A 7,945-nucleotide genomic window follows, 5' to 3' on the forward strand; every position below is an offset into this window, starting at 1 on the left:
ATTGAAAAATAAATGTCCTCCCACAGTTCTTCTCCTGAACTTGTTAGGGTCACTGAGATGTCGTCAGTACTATCAGCAAGATTAATAGTGTGAGCAAGAGAAGTGATTCAAATCACACAAATGCCTGAGCAGTTTAGATAGTATGGAGTATTTGAAACATCTGCACAGGGCTTGCAGCTACTGGACCTACAGCAGACTGGCGCTCTTCTGGAGCGATAGCTGGAATGCAGGTGGGATATCCTACTGATCTTTCCTCAGGCTTCTAAGTTTCACGTGATAAACACTGATAACATATTTCCGGTAGCAAGAAGAAAAAAGGAAATATGCATTTATCTACAATATATCGCATCTACTTCACAGCTTTCCAAGTCAAATTTATTTACAACCTCAAAAGCATGTTAATTGTACTAATTTCTATGTAGCACTGGCGTAACACAGGCAATTTAAAATTTGTCCCAGTTACTAAATAGCAGAAAAAATTCTTATTTTTTGGTGGATGTTCCGTAAATATGCAGAACTGTACAAACATGGGATTGAAAATAATTATGTAGTCGGATTTCCTTTGGCTGGGGAGTTGAAAAAGATGAACTCTAAAGATGCCTTCCAACATAAATTAGCTGATTCTATAAAATGCAGATACAGTTTTTAAAAATACCTTTTGTGAAAACCCCATGCAAGGCAGTACATTTGATAATAAGGATTTGATTGTAGAAGACAGCAAAGGAAAGAATTGTGAAAGCACAGTATTATATGATATATATTATATTGATCTCTTTTAAAATGTAGTGAGTGCAATCTTACTATTTTATTTTTCATTGTTAAATATTTTATTTTTACAATATGTTGTAAAAATATACGCCTTGTCAGGGAGATGCATTGAAACACAACATTAAATCACAAGTCAATAAGACTACAAAGCTGAGACTAACATGCAAGTCATTTAAATTATCTGTATGAAAATGAAAGTAGATTTTATTTAAAATATTTGGAACATTGCCTAAAAAATCTTACTAGTATAAAATGTATAGAAATGGAGACCTTGACAATAGTAACTCTGAGTAACAGAAATTGAAGATAAACCCTCAAAATACAGAACATCATTCCAATAATATCGTAGACAGGAAAAAAAAAAAAGATTTAAAACTTTGGCAACTAAAAATGTGATTTATTACACTGTTTTTAGCATTTTGCATCTTTCACAGCTACTGAATAATAGGTTAAATTAAAAAGATCCACTGTGCTCGCAATTTTTCAATACACTTTCAAAACCTACTGTACTAGATTTCAACTGGGAAGTCAAAAACAAAATAAAAATGGTTGAACAGTTGAATGACCTAGCCCATCACCTAATAGTTGCGTTGAGTGTCACTTGGTAAACTAACCTCATGAAGAATTAAATCTGAAATACATGACAAGGTCATTCTAGTGACTACAGTGTATTAAAACAAATTATTTAGGGAAAAGAAAAAAAAAAAAAAAAAAGGATGGCAGCATAACTTTGGAGGAATAATTAAGCTCAAGCAGAGACGTAAGGGTTCGTTCTTCAGTCCAAGTAATGTCTATCACCACAAAACAGCAACTGGCTAGATTTTAGGTAACACTTAATCTTGACAAAAACTTATATCTGGGCTGTGTGTACCATACCCTGAAGAAGAATGTTTAGGATATGGGAGATAGAAATGATAGTAAATACATAATGACAACATGAACGAGAGACTGCTATTTTATTTCTAGAAGAGACAATAAGGATGGGGCTCTGGGTACCAGAGGCTGTCATTTTTTGCTGTTCATAGCTGTCATTTTGCTGTTCAGTGTTAGCGGCGGGCCATTTAAATCGGGCGCCACCGCCATTTCGCAGCCACTTGCCGAGGCGATCGGCTGCGGGGCAGACGCGTTCTGCAGAGGAGCGGGGGATCGGCCAGGCAGGGCTCATTTCTCCCGCACCGAGCCCACTCGAAGGAGCCGCCAGGGCCCGGCAGCCCTCGCCAGGGAGGGGAACGAGGCCACAACGAGGCGGAGGCGGAGCCAGCAGCCAGCAGCGCCCCCTCCCCGGCCGGTCAAACGCTGCCCCCAGGGAGCGCGGCCACCAGGACGGGCAAACAGCGCGTGGCGCCTCAGAAGGGAGTGGCGCGGCAGTTGGCGCAGGCAGGGCGAGCAGGCAGGGCAGAGCGCGCCCCGCCCATACGAACACCTCCTCTAACGGCGGTGTACCGCTAGCTCAGCTGCGATGGTGTACACCAAGCACGGTGATCTCTCCACGGAGTCTGTACACACCCAGACCGACTGCCCGCTCAAAACTGTGGCAGTTCAGGTCTCCAGGTGCAGGGAGTGGCTGAGCCTGTTGCTACCACCTGCGGGGGGCAGAGAGACTGTGTGTGTGAGGTGCGAGCAGGTGGACGACCTGGTCTGCCTCATGGCAGAACTCAATGAGGAGGTCGAGAGGTTGAGGAATGTTATAAATTAAGTCTCATCTCAATCTGAATTTAGTAATATTTTCAAAAGAATATTTATAAAAGGTATAAAAGGCAAGTAAACAGTGCTGGGTGTGTGGGGAGTCTGCGCTCCACCAACATGCACGCACGAACATCAAACATTCTAAATATACAGAACATTGCTTTTACATACTAAACCCGAGTACGCCTATACATATGTACAATCAGAAAAGGTAACAAACAATCCTTTAAGTTTCATGACTTAACAGTCTCCATTTTCCATTCCTTTTCTTGATTACAAACAAGTCTCCGTTTTCCATTCCTTTTGAAAAATGTGTCTTGCTTTAAGCTGTCAAGCAACTCGGCCTTCAGGCCTTATGTATCCCCTTCTTCCCAGATCGAAGTAAAGCATATCTATCTCCTTTTCAAGGCCAATAGGCCTGGGTCAAAACGCACGTCCAGGTCACAAGGGAGTGTAACAGCAGAGGGGCCAATGATGTAGCAGAAGGATCGGTGGAGAAACCTGCAGTTCCCTCACTGTCTGGGAAACCACACGTTTCTGACTGCAGTCCCACATGGTTCTTTAAGGCCTCAAGGATTGCTCGCCAGGTGCTGAGCAATCCCGCTGCTACCTTGTTTTTAGTAGTCCCACACCTTGACCTCAATTTGGTCCCATGTTTCAGGATCATAAACTGTCTGATTGTTAATAAGGAGAATAAGCTGTAAGGTTAACAGGACAGTCTTTGTTTCTAAGGACGTATGATTCCCCATAATGCACAACTACTTACCAGCGAGGGGCAGTTGTGTGGGCAGGTACGCTTCTCTCAGCTTGAGCTTCTCTCCAGCTCTGGTGTGCCTGTTTCCAGTGACTTTCTGTATGAGCTTCTTTGATTGGTTTACTGAGTCTGGTCGAACCTATCTTCATGAGGTGATCAATGTGCCTGTTCCCGTCCTGGTCTCCATTCTGCTAGCCTTGTTCCTTTTCATTCCTTCTTTCTACTCCTTTATTGATGACATAACTTCATCGTGTTGCCTTCTTTTTTTATCTTGAGGGCAGGCTCCTCTCTTATACCCTTCTCCCCACAGCAGTTGCTTTCAAAACAGCTTTTCATTGGTCAAATAACTTTGCAAATAACAACAACGGCAAACACCCAGAAACTTCCATGCCTTAAGGGCTGGAGAACAAGCAACCCGACACTGCATGGAGTCTACTGAATGACCCTTCTTTTGTTCCCTCTAAACTCTTTTACATTCCTGATGGCCTCATCAGGAAGAGACTAATGTTATCATTAACCACGGGGCTTTCCGGCCCCCATGGACACACTCCCAAATTTCCCCCTAATTATTAATATCAACCATTTTCTTGACACAAATTACCACTCCATATATAACAGGAAAATCAGGGAGTGTGAGCAGGAGATAGACTTGTGGAGCGACTCCCTGCACGGCCTGAAGGACAGGTACCAGGGTGAGACACCCCAAATGGGGGTGGACCACCTGCCCTGCTGCTGTTGGGCAGAGGCAGGGGACCTAGGAGTCGAGGAGGAATGGAAACAGGTCCCTGCTCGACATCCCAGGCGATGCCCCCCCCTACCGGTCCCACCTTCCCAGGTGCCCTTATGCAACAGGTTTGAGGCCCTGGAGCTTGAGAGACCAGTAGCTGAGGAAGAGGTAGAAAGTCTACCCAGGAGGATGCCTAGGGTGAGGAAGTCGACTCCAGGCCTCAGGACTGGTTCCACCAGGACAGAAAAAAGGATGATTGTTGTGGGCGACTCCCTTCTCAGGGGAACAGAGGGACCTATTTGTTGGCCTGACCCTACCCGTAGGGAAGTCTGCTGCCTCCCTGGGGCCAGGGTCAGGGACATTGCCAGAAAGCTTCCCAACCTGATTCGCCCCTCTGACTATTATCCTCTTTTCATAGTCCAGGCTGGCAGTGATGACACTGAAGAGAGAAGCCTGAAGACCATCAAACGGGACTTTAGGGGACTGGGACGGTTAGTGGATGGAGTGGGAGTACAGGTGGTGTTTTCATCCATCCCTGCGGTGGCAGGGAGGGGTACAGAGAGGACACGGAAAGCCCACCTGATAAACACGTGGCTCAGAGGCTGGTGCCAACACAGGAAGTTTGTTTTTTTTGACCATGGGGCACTTTACTCGGCACCCGGCCTGATGGCTGCAGATGGGTCCCTATCTCTAAGGGGAAAACGGATCCTTGGCCAGGAGCTGGTGGGGCTCATTGAGAGGGCTTTAAACTAGGTGAGAAGGGGGACAGGGCTGAAGTAAGGCTTGTTAAAGCTGTGCCAGGGAGAACAATGTCAAGTCTGGGAGAGAAGGCAATGGCCCAACTGAAGTGCATCTACACTAATGCATGCAGCATGAGTAACAAACAGGAGGAGCTGGAAGCCATCGTGTGGCAGGCAGGCTACGACTTAGTTGCCATCACGGAAATGTGGTGGGACCACTCCCATGACTGGAGTGCTGCAATGTCTGGCTATAGGCTCTTCAGAAGGGACAGGCAGCATGGAAGGGGTGATGGTGTGGCTCTCTATATCAGAGAGAGTTTTGATGTCGCGGAACTTGAGGCTGGGAATGATAAGGTTGAGTCCCTATGGGTTAGGATCAGCAGGAAGGCCAACAAGGCAAGCATCCTGGTGGGGGTCTGTTATAGACCGCTGAACCAGGATGAGGAGACTGATGAGGAGTTCTACAGGCAGCTGACAAAAGTTGCGAAATCATCAGCGCTTGTCCTTGTGGGGGACTTCAACTTCCCAGATATACCCTGGAAGCACAACACAGCCCAGAGAAAGCAGTCTAGGAGGTTTCTGGAGAGCATGGAAGATAGCTTCCTGACACAGCTGGTTAGTGAGCCTACCAGGGGAGGTGCCCCGCTAGCCCTTCTCTTCACAAACAGAGAAGGACTGGTGGGCGATGTGGTGGTTGGAAACTGTCTTGGGCAGTGACCATGAAATGGTAGAGTTCTCCATTCTTGGAGAAGCTGGGAAGGGGACCAGTAAAACCGCTGTATTGGACTTCCGGAGGGCCGACATTGAACTGTTCAGGACGCTGGTTGGTAGAGTCCCTTGGGAGGCAGTTCTGAAGGGCAGAGGAGTCCAGGAAGGCTGGGCGCTCTTCAAGAAGGAAATCTCGATAGTGGTACTGGGGCCGGTCCTCTTTAATATCTTTATCGATGATCTGGATGAGGGGATCGAGTGCACCCTCAGTAAGTTGCAGATGACACCAAGTTAGGTGAATGTGTTGATCTGCTCGAGGGTAGGAAGGCTCTGCAGGAGGATCTGGATAGGCTGGACCGATGGGCTGAGGTCTACTGTATAAAGTTCAACAAGGCCAAGTGCCAGGTCCTGCACCTGGGGCGCAATAACCCCAAGCGGAGCTTCAGGCTGGGAGAGGAGGGGTTGGAAAGCTGCCAGGCGGAGCAGGACCTGGGAGTATTGGTGGATAGTCGGCTGAATATGAGCCATCAGTGTGCTCAGGTGGCCAAGAAGGCCAGCGGCATCCTGGCTTGTATAAGAAGCAGTGTGGCCAGCAGGTCTAGGGAAGTGATTGCCCCCCTGTACTCGGCTCTGGTGAGGCCACACCTCAAGTACTGTGTTCAGTTTTGGGCCCCTCGCTACAAGAAGGACATCGAGGTGCTTGAGCGAGTCCAGAGAAGGGCGACGAAGCTGGTGAGGGGCCTGGAGAACAAGTCCTACGAGGAGTGGCTGAGGGAGCTGGGCTTGTTCAGCCTGGAGAAAAGGAGGCTCAGGGGCGACCTTATCGCTCTTGGTAAGTACCTTAAAGGAGGCTGTTGCGAGGTGGGGGTTGGTCTATTCTCCCACGTGCCTGGTGACAGGACGAGGGGGAATGGCCTAAAGTTGCACCAGGGGTGTTTTAGGTTGGATGTTAGGAAGAACTTCTTTACCAAGAGGGTTGTGAGGCATTGGAATGGGCTGCCCAGGGAAGTGGTGGAGTCACCATCCCTGGAGGTCTTTCAAAGATGTTTAGATGTTGAACTTAGCGATCTGGTTTAGTGGAAGGCTTGTTAGTGTTAGGTCAGAGGTTGGATTCAATGATCTTGAGGTCTCTTCCAACCTAGACAATTCAGTGATTCTGTGATATTAACACTTTTCACTGGACTGTAAGTGTTCCAGGGAGGTAGCATAAGGCGAAAAAAGAGTAAGTTATGCAGGCTAATTAGGCTAAGTCTGGCTGTGCTTTGTTACAGCAAGACCATCCCGAAGCCCATTGATGGTGCATACACTGCCAGTCAATGGTTTCAACTGGAAATCAGAAGCACCCAGTTGCAGCTGGGGCTGAAATTTGAGTAGAGTCTCCTCCTCTCTCTGTAATCCAGAGCCAGACTATCAGCTGATCGGCAGCGCTGTCAGCAGCTCAGCAGCCTTGTGAGCCTGTCTCAAGAGGAGGGAAACATCTCCAAGTCATTCTTGCTCTCGTTTGCATCCGTAGGAAGGAAGTAGGCTTGGAAACTGGCTGAGCAGCTCTGTGAAGAACTTTTTTTTCCTCCCCAGCTCGTGGGATGAATTCCCTTTATCATTTAACGCCGTTAAAAAGTTGTAACAAAACTCTCCCCACCACATTTTCCCAAGAGACAATAGATAATGTGGGGGACTGCATTAGGGGACACCCAAGTCCATATACAGTGGTTCAGGAATGTGGAAAGAGATGGGGTTTGTTTTAAACCAGGTTTAACCTGAACTTTATTATCCAAAGCAAATATATTTTTTGGTAATGAGGTCTCTAAAGAGATGCAATGACAATCCCTCATGGTGTAGGGCTGAAGGGTGTACATACTCAAACACCCAAGAATGCCTCTGAACTACCTCAGGGAATAAATGGTGTAACACTGTGGATCACATGAACTCTTATAAGTACCTAAGATTCTGGTGGTTTACACAAATCTCCTGAGCTGGCCTACCACCTTTGCCAGTAAAAACATAAGATGTGTGCTTCCCTTATCTTCATATCCTGTTATCACATATTTAAGATCACATTGTCTTGTTACAACTCTGCACCCATATATAAGCAAATATAGTATTTTCAGCACAGAAATATAATGAGGACTTTTTGGAAGAATGTATGTAGTAATTAAGTCATTACTCCGAATATCCTGAAGGGCAAGAATTCATTTATGCACAGCAATCCAGGAATATGTTTAAATAGGTTAGAGGTCATGTGTTTTTGAAAAGGACAACACAGGCAACATAAAGTATGCTGATAGTGCAGTTTGTATACAGAAGTATTCGTTTTCCACCCAACTTCCTTTAACCTTACTTGGGATTTTAGGAGTCAACTTGCAGAAAGAGAAATAAAAATTTTAAAAAAGGGTTAACTTTAAACAATTTTATACATTTAGGCATATTAATTTTATATATTTAGGCATCCAGACTAAATCAATAGATATAGAGTAATTCTTAACAGAGAGAAGCATCTCAACAAAACAAATCAAAACAAACTTCAGCACCTCAGCCAATGTATGTCACACCTTTACTGGAATG

Source organism: Aythya marila (assembly GCF_965140915.1).
Source record: "Aythya marila genome assembly, chromosome: 2".
NCBI classification, from domain to species: Eukaryota; Metazoa; Chordata; class Aves; order Anseriformes; family Anatidae; genus Aythya; species Aythya marila.